Source organism: Ambystoma mexicanum, chromosome 9 (genome assembly GCF_040938575.1).
Source record: "Ambystoma mexicanum isolate Mex_15411 chromosome 9, UKY_AmexF1_1, whole genome shotgun sequence".
Taxonomy (NCBI): domain Eukaryota; kingdom Metazoa; phylum Chordata; class Amphibia; order Caudata; family Ambystomatidae; genus Ambystoma; species Ambystoma mexicanum.
The window spans coordinates 1,020,755,953-1,020,776,996 of NC_090931.1; positions in this window are offsets into that span (position 1 = coordinate 1,020,755,953).

Genomic DNA, 21,044 nt, shown 5'->3' on the forward strand with positions numbered 1-21,044 from the left:
CCATAGACTGAAGGGGGAAAAACTTTGCGCACGGCTAAAGGCCGAATGGCTGGACGGATTTTCACCAAATTTACGGCAGGAGCGGGGACTTGGTTCCGAAAGCGTGCTTTTGTGTGTTCGGTGGAAATCCGACCAGTACTTTTGCTGCAAAGAACTGAAATGCACGTCCCAAAAAATTAGTGATATCTGGGTCCGCTCTGCTGACCCATTTCCCTGTTTGCTCCGTGGACTGAAGTGTAATTGGCTGGCGGTACGGCATGCTGTCGGAGAAGTTTGGATGCAGCCCCTGGTTGTCAGGAGGAAAGCTTGGTGTGCGTCAACATTTTTTGGGGAAGCCGGCATAGTGTATCGGAGGACAGTGCGGCGGCAGAAGGGTCTGGAAAATGTACCGTACGGAATGCATTGGCGGCACTAAGGGAGGGAACGGGTGGGGGAGGGAGAAGTGTTTCATGTGACGTAGGTAGGTGGAAGAAGACGGAGGAGTGCCTGCAGTGTTCGCGCTTAATGGCCAAGTCGTGGGTAGCTAGACCGGCGAGTACTTTATCTGGTGATTGGAGGCAGGTGTCGTAACGGCCCGATAGCTTGTGTCGCGACCTGTTTGTGACAAACTTTTGCCGTGGTGGTATAGCAATTTTAAAAGGGGAATGAAGTGCACATGACATAGGTTGGATTTGAGTGCAAGTGGCTGTGCTATGCGGATAGGGCATATGGGGCCCATAGGGCATATGGGGCATGCATGGGTGCAGGAAGTTGCATTGGGTCTGTGGAAGGATTAGGCTGTTGAGTGCATGGGCGAAGGTCGTAGAGAGCAGGGCATGCACTGAAGAGTGTACGGCTTTAGCATACCCACCGCATTAACGCAAGTGTGGGTGTGCATCCGGTACAGGGTGCTGCTTGCATAGTGCGGTGTGTGCCCATTGGTTGCAGTAGGGCAGTGTTACGAGTGAGGACGGGCATGGTATGTGAATGAAAGGGCAGTGTGTTTTCTTCATACATTGTGGTAACTGGTGCACTTTGTTGCTACATATTTATTTATTCACATTTGTAAAGTGCACAACAGTTCTGAGGCTTCGTGGCGCTTGTTACAATAGGCGATCATAGCTTAGTTGCATGAAAAAAGAACAGACAATCATGATGTGTACAAATAGTAAAGAGCAGCTAGGGAAGCATGAGGATGGGAGTGGCAGGGGAAGGTAGTTAAAGTAGTTAGTTGAAGAGAGTAGTTTTGAGGTTTTTCCAGAAGGCATGTAGAAAAGTTTCAGCCCTGAGTGCGATAGGGAGCGCATTCCATAGCTTAGGGGCAAGATAAGGGAAGCCGAACCCTCCAGCCTTAGCCCTATTAATGCGCGGTACAATGAGTTGGTTGGAGTAATATGATCTGGTGGGCCTAATTGAGAGTGATCTAGATAGTGTGTCTGAGAGGTAGGATGGTGCTGTGAAGTGTATGCATTTGTGTGTGGTAGAGAGGATTTTGAATGTGATGCGGTCTTTGACTGGGAGCCAGTGAATCGTCTTTCTTACTTGTGTGATGTGGTCTCTTTTTGGTATACTTAGGGCTGCTCTGAGCAAGTTATTTTGAGTAGTCTTGAGTCTGCTTATGTTTTTTTTTAGAGGTAGCGCATTGCAGTAATCAAGCTTGGCCCCTATAGTAACTCTGGCAATGGACAGTTGTCTTTTGTTAGGAAAGGTTTTATGGCGTTGATGGGCTTAGTACTCAGAGAGGAGGCAGAGACGATGCGTATCCCTAAGGTTTTAACAGAGGATAAGACCGGGATGATGCAGTTGTCGATGTGGAAGTTAGCGTAGGGAGTCTAGTTTAGCTAGAGTGGACCTCTGGCCAAGAATAAGAATTTCGGTATTGTCCTCATTGAGGCAGAGGCCATTTGTGGCCATGCATGCTTGAATGGTGGAGTAAATTTGCCTAAGGGCTGTAGCGTCTTGGTGATAAATTCCTGTTAGAGGAAGGAGCACTTGGGTATCATCAGCATAATTGGTATATGTGATCAAAGTGCAACCAATTTATCAAAAAAGTGGCTTTGTGAAAAGATTGTATAGTGTAGGTAGGGGCAGTACAATATACTTGTGGGACACCACAGTGAATGATCATGGGAGCTGCATTTGCTGTATTAGATAAGACTTTCATGGCTCTGCCTTCTAAGAAGGAGGTAATCCAAGAAGTTGCTTGGTTGGAGAAGTGCACTGCGTGTGTGAGATGATTGGTGAGAGTACTGTGGTCAACCAAATCAAATGCCGCTGAGAGTTCTAGGAGGAGAAGGACAGGCTTGCCCTTGTCCATGATATGGGTGATTTGATTTTTTAAGTCTAATAAGGCAGTTTCAGTTCCGTGCCCTTTGCGAAAACCAGACTCTTTTTCCTAGAATTGAGTTGGTTTCAAAGTATAGTTGGATTTGACTGTGGGTGGCCTTGTCTAATATTTTCAGAAGAAATGAGACGTTCGTTATGGGCCGGTAGTTGTTGGGTTGAGAAGGGTCTAGCGTAGGTTTTAAGAGGGGACGCACCCATGCCTCTTTAAGGCTGCCAGGGACTATGCCTGTTTTAAATGAAGAGTTAATGAAGGTGGTCAGGAGAGGATCAAGTGGCTCAGCACACTCCTTTATGATCTTCGGGGGGGACACACATTGCCATTGCATTGCGATGGTTTAAGATTTTTGAGGATGCCTATGACTTCTGTTTATGAGATTTCCTTAAATGAGAATTTGGGAACATTGATGGTTTTGGAGTTGGGTAGGGCCTGAATGGGTTGGTTCTGTCAGGAGCATGAATATTTGGAAGGGAGGACAGACCGAGAAGTCACTAAATCCACGTACTGCCAAGGCTCTATCCCCAAAATCTGATCGCACTGTGACCACTCAAATACGCTGACGGAAACAGCCAGGCTGAATAAAACAGGGTGAAGCTTAGCCAAGACCCACAGAAGATTAGCGATTGATTTCTTTTGAGAGATGCGCAGGATGGACACCAACAAATGGTTTATTTTGGGCAGGGACAGAGTTCAGGTCTGTGCTGGTAATAGTTTGTTTTATGGAATGTAATAAAAGTTTGGTCATAACGCTTCATTCTAGATGCTTTCAGCTTCTAGGCAATGTAATAACAGATATTATTACCCTCATTTGAACAGTACTGAACTTATGTAAAGTTAAATGGACCCTGCTGCTGGGTTTGAACTAGCGAAATGCAGGTAGCCCTCATGTCAGAGACCAAGCTTTAGGTGTGGCACCATACAAACTTCAAGCAGGTGTGGTTTGGTGGGGAGAGGTGAAGGGGTGTGCCTTAAGTGAGGCCTACTGATATTAGATTATACATCAAGTGTTTTCCCTTGCCTATCGTAGACATTACTATGGAAAAGAGCACACATCCCACGTAGCATCCCTTCTTGAGATTGGCTCATCCTCATTTTACTTTATATGGTTTCATGAGGATTTCGTATGCTATGTCAGGCTGATATCTCAGGCAGTGTCTGTACTTTGTAAGCCAGGCCTGTGGTACAGGGACATCTTGGAGAGAATTCAGTCGTTGCCAGATTGTGTGATCCTGGTCGAATAATGTGACCTCCCCAATGTGCATTTCTTTTCTCTATGTGTTTACTTGGGATCACCTAGAAGTGACTCAGTTGGCAGTGTACACTATAACTAAATGCCTCAATCGCAAATGTTCTAACAGAGTTTCTTGTTGCTCCATGCATGCTTAGCATATTGAGTGAGTGCGAAGAGGGAAAAGGTGTCACAGCAATGGATGTCACCTCCAGCTGGGGGACTGGGTCTCATTTTGGGAAGCAGTTATAGATACATTAATAGAATTTGTAAAAAAAATTGCAAAGAAACGTGTCATGTGCAGTCAGCTTGATCCAAGGAAATAAACTATAATAAAGATTACCCCTGCTAACTGCGCAGGGAGTATTAATTCTATTAAAGACTAGGAGGCGAGCATTATGCTTCAACTTCTTTATTTACTACCCTTCAGCAGTTTCAACAAACTATATCAATCAACAACAAAGAAATGTCCATATGACTTTCACTTTAAAACTACAAATCCCCAAAGTATGTGTAGTCCTTCTCACTCCAGCTCAGCTATGACCACATCCTGCTCCTGAGCTGCTCCTCTCTTTTACGTGCTCTGAATGTCCTGTAAACAAACTTTCTCGTCCTGCCAACCAAGCAAGGACTTCTTGAACTCCAACAATAGCCACTTCACACTGGCTGAACTCATGCCTTCCTTTCTAGCCCATTCCCTCAATTGTTGTTCTGGTCTTCCCCTTGGGAAAACATAAACATAATATCAGGGCGGAATCTAGTTTGTCATCATATCCTTACACAATTACATATCATATGATTATCAAACAGTCACAGGTGGGAACTATTGCTTGCCTCCTAGTCTTTAATAGAATTAATACTCCCTGCGCAGTTAGCAGGGGTAATCTTTTTTCTATGACAAGACTAGAGGCGAGCATTATGCTTGTTCAAAGCTGTCCCAACACTGCACTCGCAATACTCTCAGTTGGTTTAAAATAAAATTCCCTGAAGGTACAATCATTTGCCCAGTCTGCTGCTGCCATAATATCTTGCAAAGGAACCCCTGTCCTATATGCTTTGGACGCCATGGCCCCTCTCACTGAATGCGCACCATACTGCTTCAAATCAATACCTGCCGCTAGAATTACTTCTGCCCCATCTCGCTATAGTAGCTGTCTTTACTGCTTGAAAGGGCTTCCTGCGCGCTATTAGCAACTGATTTGTACTCATTGCCCTATTCTCTGCCGTCCTGGCCTCGTATTCTTTGATGCAACTAGCTACGCACCATTTGGTATTATTTGGAAAATAGGGATAGTGCACTGTGGATGTGCTCGATTTAGTCCTCTGTACTACCACGAAGGTTATTCCTTCTGGTCCAAATGTCCTTCTATTAATCTCTAATGCTTTAACATCCGATACTCTCTTACAGGATATGAGACATAGCAGCATTACTAATTTGCCCGATAACTGCTTGAGAGACAAATATCTATTAACCGGCCAACTTTCTAATAATCTCAATACTCTCGTCATGTCCCATAATACTGTATACCTGGGCACAGTTGGCACTTTAAACTTAGCTCCTCTAATGTGCCTACACACTGCTGGGTGTTCACCCGCTGGCACACCTTCCATCGGTACGTGGCCTGCGTAAATCTCCGATCTATACACTCCTATAGTGTGGAATGCTTTCCCATCCTGCAGCAGTTGTGCTAGAAAATTTAGTATGGCTACTACAGGTGCAGAAATGGGATGAAAACCTCTCTCTACACCAATTCGTCCACCTGGCCCAAGCCGCATCGTAGCTCCTCCTAGTCGATGGAGCCCAGAATTCGGCAATGAGTTCTGCTGCCTGCATCGAAATGCCCGGCAGTTCCCATCGTCTCCTGATATCCTGCACGTGATGAGCGGGAGTGTCCCTCTCACTCTCAGAGGATGATACTGCCCAGTTAGGTCCGTGAGCAATCGCTCCCCTTCCGGGAGGACTCTCAGCAGATCTATCAAGCGTTCTATTAGCGTCGGGAACCAAACCTGAGCATTCCACAATGGTGCTATCAGCACCAGCTCCGCTCTCTCCCTCCGACACTTCGCCAACACTCTGTTCAGCATCATGAACGGAGGGAATGCGTAATGCGTGCCGCCTGCCCAATCCTGCAGGAATGCGTCCGTACCTTTTGCATCTGGGTCTAGCCTCCAGCTAAAGTAGCTGGGTATCTGAGCATTGAGGCGAGACACAAACAGATCCGTGTGTAGTGGACCCCACTTCTGAAACACTGCTGGATCCAGCCTGCAATCGCTGGAGTCCGTGAGGTATCGGGAAATCCAATCTGCTATTACGTTCAGTGCCCCGGGTAAGTATTCCACTGTCACTGACATCCCTGTCTTCCGGCAGTTATGCCAGAAGTCCTTCGCTAGTTCGGCTAGCATCCTGGACTTCGTTCCTCCTAAGTTATTTATGTAACGTACTGCCGAAATGTTGTCCATTTTTAGCAGGACGCAAGACTTCACCCTGTCTCTCGTGAATGTCTTTATCGCGAAGGAGCCTGCTAGAAGCTTTAGGCAGTTTATGTGCAGGCTCAACTCCTCTGTGCTCCATTTCCCTCCGGTTTGCAATTCTCCGCATCACGCTCCCCATCCTAGACGACTGGCGTCTGACTCTATCACGAGGTCCGGCCGGTCCCCGAATATGGCACGCCCATTACAGGCATCCATATTCTGCAACCACCATTCCAGCTCTGTGATAGACTCCTGATCTAGCGGTATCGATTGATGATATGTCAACCCTTGTTGTAGGTGTCTGATCTTCAATCTTTGCAAGGCTCGATAATGTAAGGGACCCGGAAAAATGGCTTGTATGGAGGCTGCTAGGAGGCCCACAATTCTCGCCAGAACTCTCAGAGAAATCACTTTCTTCCCCAAGCATGCTCTGATCTCTCTCTTGATATCTCGTATCTTTCTTGCTGGAAGCTCCAGGGTGGCTTTCCTTGTATCCAGGACTAAGCCGAGGAAATCCAGCCTCTGCGCCGGCTTTGTATCTGACTTCTCCGTGTTTACTAGAAACCCCAGCGACTGCAACAGGTCTAGTACCCACTCCGTCTGATACTCCAGTGCCCCTCGATCTTCTGCCAGAAGCAACAGATCGTCCAAATATATAATCAGTCGAATCCCTTTCTCTCGGATGGCTGCGGCTACTGGTTTCATCAATTTCGTGAACACCCAAGGCGCTGACGCAAGCCCGAATGGCATTGTTCTGAATTGCCAGAACTGTCCTTTCCAGCGAAAAGCCAGGAATTGCCTGAAATACTTCTGTAGCGGTACCGTAAGGTAGGCGTCCTTTAGATCTAACCTGGTTAGCCAGTCTCCCTCTCTCAGGGAGTCGCTGAGCTGATGGATTCCTTCCATCTTGAAATGATGGTAAACTATCCATCCGTTCAATTCCTTTAAATTAATTACAGGGCAAACCTTCTCCTTCCTGTGAACGAGAAACATGTTGCTGGGGAAACTCGGGACCCCGGGGCATCTTTCTATGGCTCTTTTCTTCACTAAATGCTCTAATTCTGTGTTGAGGGCCGCCTGCTCCACTTTCGCTATGTGCGGGCGCTGGGGTACTCTTGTCTGCACTGGCTCCTGAATGAACTCTAGCTGCTGACCTCTGACGGTTTGCAAAATCCAGGCATCGCTGGAAAGTGCGTGCCAGCTTCCCCATAACATACTTGTCCTCCCTCCCACTGGAGGGAAGGATATTACTCTTACCTGGTGTGAACCCCTGGCCTCGTCCGAAACCTCTTCCTCGTCGCCCTCTGGAATTGCGACCTCTGGCTGGGAAGAACGTGTCTTGTTGCCTGTTCTCCCAGAACTGGGCTCTGTGATTCGGGGGTCTTCTACCTCCTTGTTGGAGACCGGCCGAGCGACCCCTGTAACGACCGGTCCCGGCAAAAACTCTCTGAGAGAAGATCTTTCGTATGGATGCTTGCGCTTTCTCCAGCGAAGTGTATGTGCCTACAAAGCGGCCCATTTCCTTCCCGAAAGTCTCGCCAAACAAGAGGCCTTGGGCTGCCTCCCGGGCCTCGTAGGAAGCTAGGTCACTGAGCTTCGAGTCTATCTTCAGAAGCAACCCCCTTCATCTCTTGGAGGCTATAGTGCAATTCGCGTTCCCTAGGAGGCAAACCGCCCTTTGCGCCCATCCAGCTAGGGCCTCTGGGTCCACCTCTTCGCCTGTGTCTCTCGCCCTTTCTGCCAAGTCCATGATCTTCGCGAGAGGGCCGGCTAAGTCCATGACCTTCTCCTGGCAACTCTTCCATGACCTATCTATCCCCTTACGGGGGTCCTTATTGGTCTTTGAGACAAAGGTGAGCATCTTCGGGTCCAATTCGGGGGCTTCCGCTACCTTCCCCGGCAAGTCTGGTCAGGGCATTCTGCTCGGAGACGCTGGCGCACCTCCTTATCCAACGCTTTCCTCAGCATTGCTGTCATATATTGAGCCACTCTTGGTGAGGGCTGCCAGTCGGAAGACCTTGGATTCCTAATGGTGCCCGGGTCGAACATATCGTCCTGCTCCTCTTCGAGGTGCTTTTCTTTGCGGGCTTTCTTACCCCCTCTCGGCTTCGCCCATTCTTACTCGACTGGCTCCTCTGGCTCTTGAGGGGTCAAGTCCCCTAACTCTGGCTCTTCTTCCGAGCCTGGGTTATCATCTCCTTCATCTTCTTCCCCAGGAGAGGGGGTCATGAGGTCCGGCACGGCCTGACGCTGCAAATATGCTTTCTTAAGCTTTGCGAAGGCATCAGCGACCTCCGGGGCCTTATCATCCGCCCCATCCGAAGGGCCCTGGGGGTCTGCAGAGGCTTTTCTCTTGCGGGCCTGAATACTCCCCTTAGACCCTGCTCCAGAGGGTTCAAAGGGCAAGCTGCAAGTCTTCTTGGTGCTTACTTTAGGCTGATGAAGCATTGCTTCTAGAGTCTCTAGCCTTTCTTGTAGGGGCCTTACCCCTTGAGCCACAGCATCTACTAGGGAATTCCCCAGCACCTCCTTGAAACTTGCAGCCAAGTCTAGGGACTGCTCCTCCCCACTCCATTCGAATTCCGACATTATAGGGGTCTTGCGTGCCTTGTTACCTGAATATAGGTGTATCTTGCTGGCCACTTCCTAGTAGATGCTTCTCTTACATTTTTTTTTTTTTTATTAATGCTTTCTTGTGGCTGCACTGGACTCTTAATATATTGTGCCTGTGGTGGATTGTGATTCTCTGGTGTATTTTGGAGGCAGTAGCCTCGTGCGTGGGTGCCAGCTGGCACGCTGCTGTTCTTTTCTTCTTTTTTTTGTTTTCTTTTTTAAATGCTGCGAGATGCTCTCGCTTGCTGCCTCTTCCCTCTGAGGCTGTGCTAACCCTCGCTCGGTGAGCGCGCGAGGAGAAATAGGCAATTTAAATACAACAGAGCTCCGTACGAGCTCTCTCACTCCTCGGGCCGCGTTGCGTAGTGAATGCGGCACGGGCACCCGTAAGCTCTGCCCCCTCGTGGGGGCCGGATTCTTCCACAACGGCCCTCAGTGAGGGCTTGCTGTGATCGGTGCCACAAAGGAGGGGGCTCGCCACAGCAAGTCCGCTCTCCCGCTGGGGAGGGTGCGTGGGGCCGTGGGAGTTCCGCGGCCAGGTGCGCACCCCTGACGTGCCAGGAATACGGCACGGGGCTCAGGCGGCCTCTGGAGCTCCCGCTGCTTGATGAGCCGGCTAATTCGTCCGCGATAACTCGGCTCGCGAATGCGGCGGATGCCGCTCCTTCCCCGGATCGGAGTCCTGTAAGCACTCTTTTCCTATGTCTAATACGCCTCACACGCCGCAAACACTATCAATAAGCACTTGAAAAGTTGTATAAACTTGATGCAAAGGCATTCTAATCTCCGACCTATTTAAATCCTACTCAAATGCTATCAGAACACACATAATCTGGGAGGTAAAGAGAAAGTCACTTATCTGCTTGAAGAGCAGTAAAAGAAGAGAGAGGAGCTCAGGAACAGGATGTGGTCATAGCTGAGCTGGAGGAAGAAGGACTACAGAGAATTCGGGGATTTGTAGTTTTAAAGTGAAAGTCATATGGACATTTCGTTGTTGTTGATTGATATAGTTTGTTGAAACTGCTGAAGGGTAGTAAATAAAGAAGTTGAAGAATAATGCTTGCCTCCAGTCTTGTCATAGAATCAATCCCAAAGTAACCTGACAGTTTAGGGGCACCAGTGTTAGCAGCAAAAATAATCATCATGCCCTTCTCCTTAAAAAAGGCAATACATAACATATTAAACAGTGTTGTGTCTGGCATTTGTATAGAAACTGCATGTACATGTCAATACCGGCTCCCATTGTGCACCCTTGATCCTCCGCTGTATCAGTGAATGGCCTCTGTATTTTGTTTGTGCAGCCTTGCAAGCCTGTGTTGGCCAATGCTTGGAGCTTAAATATGAGCCAGCTGCTCATCAGTAAGAAAGAGCCATTCCAATGTGATGTTCCTCTTTGGCATGGGCACAGGTTTTTCATTTCATGAAAGTGTGACAACATCTTCTATACAGTTTCTAAACAAGCGCAGCGCATTGCAAACGGATCAGGTATCCTGACCTCTTGTTTCATGATGAAACATTAAGAGGCCAGGATGCCCTGATCAGTTTTGCAACACGCCACACATGCTTAGAAACTGTACACCTGGCATTGGCAATGGCACTTTGCCTCTAATAAATCCTCCCCATGCCGCCCTGCACCTGGGAGAGGGGGACCACGGCACTTGACTTTCCTTACGGTAGCTGAGGACTCAGGTGGAGGTCGAGTAGCAGTCGGACTAGGACTCTCTCTCTCTCTCACTCTGTCTCCTTCAATAACACATGCTGTCACAGAGTCATTGGAGCACATGTCGCTGCCTAGCTTCTCCTTTGTTCAGGAAAAACAAAGACTGAGGCTGCGCAGGCAGGGCATGTGCAGTTTGTCCCCCAGCCTGGGCACGTTCATTATGCACAGGCGAGGGGCACCGCAGCAGAAGTTGCTGACAGTCTACTTTAACCTTTGCAAGCTGACATCGTATTTTACACGCTGCAGATGCTTGCCTGGTGTTCCAGGGACAGCTAAACCACCTGACCCTTCAAGATGGGTCAGTGGTGATCCCATTAAAACCGAATTAGATCACATATATTCTGGCGGTAATGAGGGATTACTAGTCCACCCACCCTATTCTAGATTATGAAAAACCTTTGGTTTTTTCGTGAGGGTGACACTGATCCCAAAGAGGGTGGTATCCCTCAAACGAGTAATGTGATGTGAGAGGTGTGGGGCTTCCTTTTTGCGCTTTGCGTAAACACATTTTGGAGAAATCTTTATAATATTTTGACCAGTTTGTCAGGGGCGCAATGAAGCCATTCTAGTCAGCACCATTTGAGATTGGCCTTAAGTACTACCTTTTTGGAAGCCACCAGATGTTAATCTTCCCCATTTCAATGTCTCTCATTTTACTGTTCTAAGTGAGATATAGGGCTCTGTTGGGCACATGTGACATGTGATTGACTCCTCTTCTCTACTGGTCTTTAAGAGGGACCAGTGCTTAATAATGGCCACCTGGGTGCATCACCTATGTACAGGGGCTGCTTTCCACATAGGTTTACGCTTTATAAAACCCATGCATTCATGCATTACACAATTCCGTGGAAGACATTTGATGGCCGTTAGAGGAACAGAAGGTTATGTAGGCACAACCAACATATAACTGCCCCAGCCCTAGCACAGTCTCTGCAGTACCAGCATCTATAATACGTCTGGAATATTATGAATCCGTTTTTCTTCAATGCCCGCATAAAGATACATGGACGCACCCGACCCACCTGACATGTGACTGCCTCTACTCCCCCAGTTCCACCTTTCAACGACAGCATAAGAAATGCATGCATTTCAATTTTATGCGACACCCCCTCCACCTACCAGCACTGTGCTGTAGTTCTATTATCCCCTCCCCCCTTCTCTCTCCCGGCCGTGTATCGCCCCCAGTTTGTATGAGGCAACGTATGCTGGTTCTCTAAATATTGGACTGAGTATTGTATAGTGCCAGGAATATACAAGAGCGCTAAAATATTGCCACAAGGGGAAGATGTTGTCTTTTGGGACTAGACTCATCTTTCAAGGTTGATAATTTGTTATCAAAATGCTTCCAAAAACATCTCACAGGAGGCGACACAGAATTTCGGCATGGTGACTGATGTGGCCAAGAAGCCAAGAAGGGACAACACTGACACAGCGGCCTGGCAACAAAGAGTGTACCCTGGCATTGACCGGCCGAGGGAGTGGGGGCATTCTGGCAGTGGCACATGCAGCTCTCCATGCAGAGGCAATGGAGCGCCTGGGGAGGGGCAAGGGTGGCACCACTGCAGTGGAAGGGGGATGGAGGGCACACGGGTGCCACTGCATACAGCGGGGAGCGGTGCGTGAGTCACCTTGTGTGGCAGTGCATGCATTGTGGCCAAGGGGTGAAGGGAGGAGGCAGGGCCCGCAGTTGGACATTAGGGTAAAAGGAGTCAGAGGAGTGTGTGTTCTGGCATTACATGCACTTGATGGGGGGAGAGAAAGAGTGTGTCTTCACACAATGCGTGTAGTGGGGTGCAGTGAAATAGATGGGCTGTGTTTGGTCACTGCATGTAAGTGTTAAAATGAGCTAGGGTGTGTGGGTTCTGGGGGTGCTCTCTTTATGCGTTGCATACATTATGTTGGGCAGTGGGGGTGATCTAACACAGCATGCATTGGGGGAAGAACGTTATATGGTGTGTGTGCTGGCACTGTGGAATGAAAGATCGGTTTTGTTGGGGCACTGAATCCGGTGGTAAAAATATGGTGTGGTCTGCCACTACATGCGAGCAAGGGAGATATGCGAATGTGAATGGGGGGCAGTCAGCAATGCGCCACCTTCCTCGCCACAGCCCTTGACCCAGGACTACAGCGACAAAGACACTGGATGAAAAGGTGTGTGTGTTCTGGCACTGCGTGTACTGGGCAGTAGGGAGAACACCCGGCGGGCTCTGTTACTGTGGGCAAGGGGCGGGGACGCTTGTCAAACTGGTGAATCACAAATAAATGCTTCTGTTGTGCTGACAGCAGTTATTAGGAAATTAAACAGTAGGTTCATGGGTGCCAACTTTTGATTTTCACTACAGGGGCAAACATATCCCCACCTCTGCCCTGAATATAAGCAAGCAACCAGCCCAACCCATACCCTGGCCAGACACATTTTATAACACATTTTTTTATAAGGCATTGCAAAAAGTCATACGATTAACAACTTGCATTTTTGAATATATAACATCTCAGCATTGGTCTGTCAAACTACCGAGCTACCCTGGTAGGCTCCTACTGTACAGCGTGTCTATGGATCACTTAATGTACTAAAAGTGGGTGTACATGTGTCATGGAAGTGATGATTTAAAGAGGAAATGTACAGTGTGGAGTTTGGAAAGAAGCCACATGAAAGAAATTGACCATTTTTTAAATATTATTTTGAACATTTCCAGGCGAGCGGCAGTGCTACTGCGATATTTTCTTTGCGTGGTCACAATGATCCTGATACTGTCCCAGCCCCTCCAACATCTCTGGCAAACAAGAGCAGCTTGCTTAAGCAAGACAGTGTGGTGGGGCGCATAAAGCCAACTGTGGTACTACAGGCGGCCTGCAGAAGCAGAACGTGATACTGACATCTGTCAGCAAATTTACAAGCAGCTCCACATGGCACAGCAGCCAAGCTCCCCGCCTGCACTTGAGACAGCCAGGGTTCAGATCCTGAACACGGAAAATAGCCACAAAACACACCATTAAATAAACACTTTCTTCAGTAAAATTATTTTTTGGTATAAACCGCTGCACTAAGAGAAACAAATTCTGGGGGGGATAAAAGCTATTATATCCCCCACTTAATATTGTGGGGGGGATTTGTCCCCCCATCCACCTCCATGTCCTACGCCCATAGTGCTGGGAAAAGTAATGCAGTGTGGGAATTGGGTGATGGGTTTGCATACTGTTAATATGGAAGAGGATATGGTAGAAGTGCACCTTGAATGTGGTTGCTTATTATGGTTTGTGCTGAATTGTTGAAAAAGTTGCAGTTAGGTTGGTAGTGACACAGTACTTTGTGAATGGGTGTGGGTAGGGGTGGAGGAGGCTGTGATATGTTAGTGGATTCTGGTGATAGGGACCTGTTTTTGTGAATGTGTGCAATGCAGAGGTTCATTGTGATTGGTGGAAGCGTGTGTAGGTTGGGTAGGAGTGCTCGTGGCTGTGGCGTGTATGTTGATTAGCGTAGTTGGTGATATAGTGAAATGCATGGTGCCATTATGTTGCAGAGCATGTGTTCAAGACCTAGCCTATTGGGTGCATTGCAGCAGTACAAGTGTGCTGTCATGCAAGCATGTTTTCTTTAGTAGGTGAGGACACTGTTACAAGATGCTAAAGTTTTTGATGTGCACTTGGCAATGGTGAGGTGAAAAAGTCATGCAGTGTGGGCACTGGGTCCTGGGTTTACATACTGTCAGTATGGAAGAGGATATGGTAGACGTGCACCTTAAATGTGGTTGGTTATTATGCTGTGTGCTGATATGTTGAAGTATGGCCAATGTTGTGCAAAAGGTTGTGGGTAGGTTGGTAGTGACAAAATACTTTGTGTATGGGTAGGGGTGGTGGAGGCTGTGGTATGCTTGTGGATTTTCCAGATCGCGACTTGTTTTCGTGATTGGGTGCAATGCAGAGGTCCAGTGTGTGATTGGTGGGTGCGTGTACAGGTTGGGTAAGAGTGCTGGTGGCAGTGGTGTGTATGTGCATAGGCGTAGTTGGTGATATGGTCACATGCATGCTGGCATTATGTTGCGGTACCTGTGTTAATGTGTTAAAGACTTAGCTTATTGGGTGAATGGCCAAAGGCCATAGGCAATGCATTGAAGAGTCTAGCACTTGAGGAAACCCACACCACTAATGCAATTTTGATTTTGTATCTGGTAGAGGGTGGTGACCTGTAAAGAATGGTTATGGAGTACATTTCAGACGCCATAGAGCAGCAGCAGTGAGCTGACAGGTGCGTATGTTTGGTTCCGCTGGTGAGGTCGCTGGTAGAACATGGTAAAGTTTTGGATGTGTGATTGGAGATGGTGCAACGAAAAGGCATGCAGTGTGGGCAATGGATGCAGCGTGTGTATACTGGCAGTATGGCAGAGGGTATGATTGAAGTCTAGCTTGTATGGGTTCTTCAGTATGCTGTGTGCAGATTTGTTGAAGTAGGACCAATGTTGTGAAAATGTTGTGGTTAGGTTGGTAGTGACACAATACTTTGCGAATGGCAGCGGGTAGGGGTGAAGGAGGCTCTGGTATGTTTCTGGATGTTGCTAATTGTGACCTGTTTTCGTGAATGGGTGTTTTATGGTGTGAGGGAGTTCGGTTGCAGTGCCGCTACATATGTCACGTTTGTGCACAATGTTAGCTGCCCAAATGGTCGCATGAATGGATTCATAGGGCCACATTCCGAGAATGGAGGTAGTCATGGCACTATTTGCACCATGACTACCTCCCATACCGGGTCCGGGTCCGACCTGGTTCAATGGGGACTTACCTGTCCATTCTGACCCTGAGGAGGGACCGGTAAGTCCCCATTGAAAAATCCATTCCCCATTCCCATTGAGCCCCCATAGGGCTCAATGGGAATGGGGAAGTAGCTAATAACGGTACCGCAATTTGCGGTACCGTTATTATCTCTCTGGTCCCTTAGCGGCTCCCGCTAAGGGCGCCTGGTAAAACCAGGTGCCCATTGCGGGACCCGCTAAGGGACCTCGGAATAGGGCACAAAGGGATTTCCGGCACCAATGTCCTTAACGGTGCCTGGTATCCCTTTGCGCCCACCTCGGAATGAGGCCCAAAGTCTTGTGCTGGTTGTGGGTAAGGGTGGAGTGTTGTGTGCATGGCGAAAGGTGTGCTGGGTGCGCTACAGGATCATTGTGGATGCTGAAATAGGGCATCCTGTAGGAAATGTTTCTGTTGGAGGGGCTTTGGAAGGAAAGGGAACGTGCTCTCAGAGTGTTTATGGAGTTGTGTACAGAAATGATAGTGTGGAATGGCGAGGTTAAGTATGTGATTGGTGCAGGCGTTTTTGAAATTTTATATTCGTCAGTAGGTGGCACTTAGTTAGCGTTGGAAAATTGGGGTGCAAAGGGAAGAAGTATTGTGTCTGCTTTACTGGGGCATGGCCCTAGCTATAGCATGGCGGCTTCGCAAATGGAACTGTGGAGATTGTCCAGTGAGGATTCGAGGGTGTAGTTCACCCGAAGGGGCGGTGACATATTCACCCAAAGTTTGATGCAGTGAGGTTGGCAGAGATGGACAGACGGCGAGTGCTTATAGTTGGTGATACCTTTGTGCATGATCTACACAGGTATGCCATGGGAAGAGGCCTCGATACTGACTTTGAGTTGGAAGGAGTGCCGTCTTTTTGGGGCACAGTTTGAGTGGGGTTTCTGATGCATGGATCTTCTTTGCAAATGTGTGGCCTCTGTTGGTACTGTAGATGTGGTGGTCGTGCATTTTGGAGGTCTACATTTGGCGCACATGTTGTGCTCTCGTTGGTCACGCACTTAAAGAAGTTGACAGCTGTGATACAGATGTTTCCTACTGCAAAGGTGATTTTCTTATCAATGACACCAAGAGGACAATGGGAGAATGCCGGTGTAAATTGTCCACAGCCAGAGGTCGGGAGATGTTGGATAAACAGAAGCATGTGCGACTTTATGTGCAGTGCTGGGATGTTCTGCACCGACTATGAAAGCATTACTAACCAGCCAGATTTCCAATGGTTTCAAGGAAATGGCATTTTTTTACCTCCATTGGCAATGCTTTTCTGTTTGCCACGCTGCACGAAGCGTTGCAGAGCATTCTGTAGAAATTTGACATAAGCGTTCATCTTAAATCGAGAAAAATGTGAGGAGCAGAAGCAAACCGACAGTGAGCAAAAGAGAGATAAACAAGGAAAAGAAACTGTATTAATGCACGTACATAAGAAAAACACAACAAAAACAAAAGAAAATATAAGTGCTTTTAGACACAATCATAGAGACACAATCCCCACCCCTGTTTCACATTCCGAACCACCCCCCACCCAAACACCCCCTGAACCCACTTACCGTCCAGTTTCTAGCACGGTAATGCTGCACGCGGCACTTTGAGGATTAGACGTGGCACATCCAGCTGTTTTTAGGATGGCACCTATGACATTGGCCATGTGGAGGCTAAGCCATTGGGCAATGTGGTGGCTGGTTGTGGTGTGTACATAAACACTATTACAGGAGGTTTGTTTGTACTGATAAATGTAGGAGGCTATGGTGAAAGTGTGCAAGGTAAGGGGCATGCATCCTCTTTGTATGCATGCACTGCACGCACTTGCTTAAGGTTGCTAATGTAGATTCCCTGCTGCTTTTGTGGGTTCACTTTTCCGACATTTGTAGTACATGCCTTACAATGGGAAGACCATATTATGAAGTTTACAAGGTACTTGGCAGGCATCATGTTATGAATGCAGTGTGTGCATTATATGATATGATGTGTTATGGTTTTTTGTGCCATTTGTGTCGCTCATACATACAAGTGTGTGAAGGCGCGCCGAGGAAAGGGAGGCAGAACGGAGGCCACAAAGAGACATTTATTCCTCTAGGCCAGCTGACATTGAGAGTGTGCAAGTGAATGGGAAGTGGGAGTGCAAAGTGCAGTACATGGGAACAATACACAATATAAATATATGCAACTACGGCCGGTGCTGGCAAGTGCAAGGATAAGTGTACACATGAAGTGGTGGCTGCACTGTTAGGGTTATAGAAAACAGTCCCCAAGTATGGGGGTTGGTAGAAAGCCAGTGCAGGGGTGGAACAGTAGGGAGGGATGTGGCCTGGAGCACAGATTAAAGGGTGGGTAGGAAAGCAGTGCACAATACTTTTTAGCTAGAAAGTGAGTAGGGGAGAGGAGGGGAAAAAGAAGCAGCACATGGAAAGGTTTTCAGGTGTTTCTAGACTCTACGTTGCTTCTCGTCAAGGTCCAGGGAGACAGAGAGCGTGTTCCACAGGGAGGCCGCAGCAGAGGAACCACATCTACCAACATGTGGTTGCGTGTAGAAGCAACTGACCCTGAGGGAGTACGAGGCGGATGAGGGAAGAGCTGGAGCAAGCAGATATCTAGGAAGTGACAGTGCAAGGTATTGAGGTTGCAGGGACCAGAAGGCCTTTTGCATAATGCACAGGGCTTTTAGTTTATTGTTCGCAGCCACTGTGAGGTATTGCAGACATTTTAGTCCAGCAGAGATACGATCCATGCCATTCATGGCCAAGGACAAGTGGTGCACGCCTATTACAGATGAGTTGCTGAGGGCGCAGAGTGGAAGCTGGGAGATTTAAAAAAAAGCCTGTGGCAACAGTGCAACGTACAAACCACCACAGCCGTGCAGACACTGACCTTTTGGAAAGTGACTGTAGGTTGCGAAGATACATTTAGTGGTGGCTTTACTGCCTTCTTTTTACAAGTTATGTAGTAGAAAGTGGGGAACAATTTTCGTAGCTTTGGCGGAAGGAAATAAGAGGTCCTGTTTCGCTAATATATTGTATGATATGCGTAAATGAAAACATTGCAAGCACATACAAATTAATTGGCAATTTATGGAAAGAGATGGGAGGAACATCAGTATGCTTTTTAAACACATAGTGGATGCTTAGAGGCAGATATCGTGCGCAGAGGCACTTATAGGACAGTTGCGACCATACTGCAAAACAAATGATACCTTTCTTTTGTGGTGATGGGTGCTTATGTGGATAAATGTGCATGTATAACTCATGCAATGTTTCACTGAACTTTCCACTGGACGTGCTTTCCAATAACAGCACACGTGCAGGCTGATTTTGTAATGGTATATATGAAGTCTTGTTAAGAACTGACATTGTAAAATGCTGAAGTCTTGGAGGGCATTGGTAGATGCGTGTATGAGTACTTGGCAATACCTAATAAGGACGTGGTGGGAAGAGGTTAGTGGACAAGGAAGAAGGACTAGTTATGATTTACTGGGGCGCAGCCATTACGATACTTTGCGTGGCGCACGTGCTACATTCTGCGCTTTTACCATGCTGGCCAATGGAAATGTGATTGTTGCAGTTGTCCAATCAGGTGGTTAGAGTGTGCGTCACAGGAAAGAGCAGCCATATTTTGTTTAATTACTGTGTGTAGTGAGGCTGGCAGAGATGGCCAGACGTCCACTTTTCATAGAGGGTGATCGCTTTGTGCTAGATCTGCTTCAGTATGCTGTGGAAAGAGGCCTTAATGGAAATTTGAATTTGGACGAAGTGGAGACTTTGTGGTGCGGTGTCGCTGTCTTTACTTTCGACAATTTGCTTGCAGAATGTCGACGAGTGGCCAGTTTAGGTACTGTACACGTTGTAGTAGTGCACTTTGGAGCATTGCTTTTCGGTTCCATAGCTTGTGCAAGTGTGTACCGTCAACTCAAAAAGATGATGAAAAAAATGCAGTGAATTTTTGCCACTGCGAAGGTGCTTTTCTCATTTATACCACCAAGCCCACTATATAACTGTCCTAATTAATGTTGTTGGCAGCCAGAGGTGGGAAGGCGTCTTATCAACAGAAGCATGTGTAACTTTTTGCATGCTGCTGGCATGTACTGCTGTGACAATGACAACATTGGTGATCTATATGTGCACCTTCTCAATGGAAATGGCATTTCATTGTCGTCCAGTGGCAATGACATTTGGTTTTCCAATCTACAGGCTGCAATGAAGATGGTATTGTAAGAATGTGAGGCACAGTGCAACAAATAAAAACAATAATAAAAGCCTGAAAAAAGAGTTATTACTGTGGGAGTTGTTTTTTAAGAGCCACAGAGCCACAAAGGACACCTCTTACCCTGGTTGACATTTATTCCCCTGTTCCCGCGTGCAGACACCTGGAAAAATTAGTGCAAATCGCAATCGCTGCAGGGTTGTATGTGTAACATACACCCCTTTTGCACATGGCCACCTTACATTTGGGACTGTGGAGGACACAAGATTGCGCAATAAGCTTTCTGGGTGTGGAGTGCACGCACAGACTGGGGTATACAGTATATTTGTCGACCTAAATGCAAAGGGTGAGCTTATGCCTGTGTGTTGTAGGAGCCTCAGCGTATGCTTTGTTGGTGAATTGCACATACATTACTTGACAGTGAATGGAAAACAGAGTCTGGTGGGAGTTATGCATGAAGGTTATCATGTGGGTATGTATGTGTATGGAGCAGCTACACTGAAGTGATTGCTTTTGGTTTGTCTGTGTGAGACTTTGGTGATGCTCAATCACGATGATATTGTTGTTGACTGTGGAGGGAAAACTGAACACCATGTAACATGATTTTCTGTGCCGTTTGTGTGAGGGAGGCAGTAGGCCAGGTAATGCTTCTGTTTCCGATAGCCTACATAAATGTGTATCCCATTATGCAGACACCTATGTAGGCGCGTTATTTTTTATTTGGCCCGGAAATGGAGAAAGCGCGGTACATGGTGAAGAGGTGTGTTTGTGTCTTTTCACAACTTGTGCCATTGTGGTACTGCACAAATGGGAATCTATCGTTTCACAGCATGAACAGTTTTCCCCACTAATAGCGTTCATGTTGATATTACAGCATTTTCGAATTCTACACGCTCTACACACACTGCCTTGCTGCCCTTTTTGGTAGAATAGGAATATGGTTTATTGTTGCTGTTGCGCACTTGCGCTCTTTAAAAGGCAGTGCAACACGCTCAACCATCAACAGCCACCCATTTCTACCTGTTTCCATTGCAGTGTTTTCCACAGTACCATGGTTCCTTCCATTTAGCACACAATTGTGTGGAGGGTATAGGATGCTCGTCACACTGCCTCTTTTCATTGCCACTTACATTTTGACACTCTGCAAGGAGCTTTATATAATAATAAGCCAGACAAAATATTGCTAAAGGGACGTTATGGTTCAGCTGCGGTACCACAAACATAGCATCATTTCTAAATACACTACGATAAAGCAACGTTCTGCTTACAGTGCTCTACTAAAAACCTATGAAATTCACTAACAAAAACGTTGTTAAAGGGACCTTATAGTTAAGTTGCACTAGCAAAAACCTATGAAATTCAATGGAAAAATTTTGCTACAGGACGTTATGGTTACAGGTAAAACCTAAAAACCCCAGAAATTCGCAAGTTATGGTAAGCTAAGCAATAATAACTTGCGCAACCAGTGTGCACTGAAAGGACCAACACCCATGACATCAAAGATGGCATCACAAATCTCATTCATGACATCACTGATGACATAATGTTTTGTTTAGATGAGAACATTTTTTGATACTTGAAGTAGTTCATGAGAGGTCTCCCGATCACCCCTGCCATCTTGCTACCAACATTGGAAACACAACTCCTTGTAGGGACTTTTCATCAAAATAATTTCATATGTGATATCAGTGATGTCATCAGTG